The sequence below is a fragment of the Gavialis gangeticus genome, unplaced genomic scaffold, assembly GCF_001723915.1.
Source record: "Gavialis gangeticus isolate Ggan-Ray unplaced genomic scaffold, GavGan_comp1, whole genome shotgun sequence".
Taxonomy (NCBI): domain Eukaryota; kingdom Metazoa; phylum Chordata; order Crocodylia; family Gavialidae; genus Gavialis; species Gavialis gangeticus.
In genome coordinates, this window is record NW_017729022.1 from 45,154,087 (window position 1) to 45,154,432 (window position 346).

A 346-nucleotide genomic window follows, 5' to 3' on the forward strand; every position below is an offset into this window, starting at 1 on the left:
CAGTTTTATCACCAGTGTCCGCTGATGTCAGAAGCTGAGGAATTAAATTGGGATGGGGAAGGGCAGGAGGGATGGAGGGTAGGTTTGCTGGAGAAGTTGTTTGTCTGGAGGTGGGGGGACTTGAAGGGGCTAAAAATAGCCCCTGGTCCCAGGGAGTGCAGAAGAGAACCCTCCCCATCCCTCCCAAGCTCCTCCACAGACCCTGCAAGCCCTCTGATCCCACCAAACTCTCCTGGACCTTAGCAACTCTACTACAGACACTTCCTGCTCCCCTAACCCTCCTGTGGATTCTGCCTGCCCCCTGATCCCCCCATGGACCCCCCTACCTCCCCCTGGAATCTGCGTT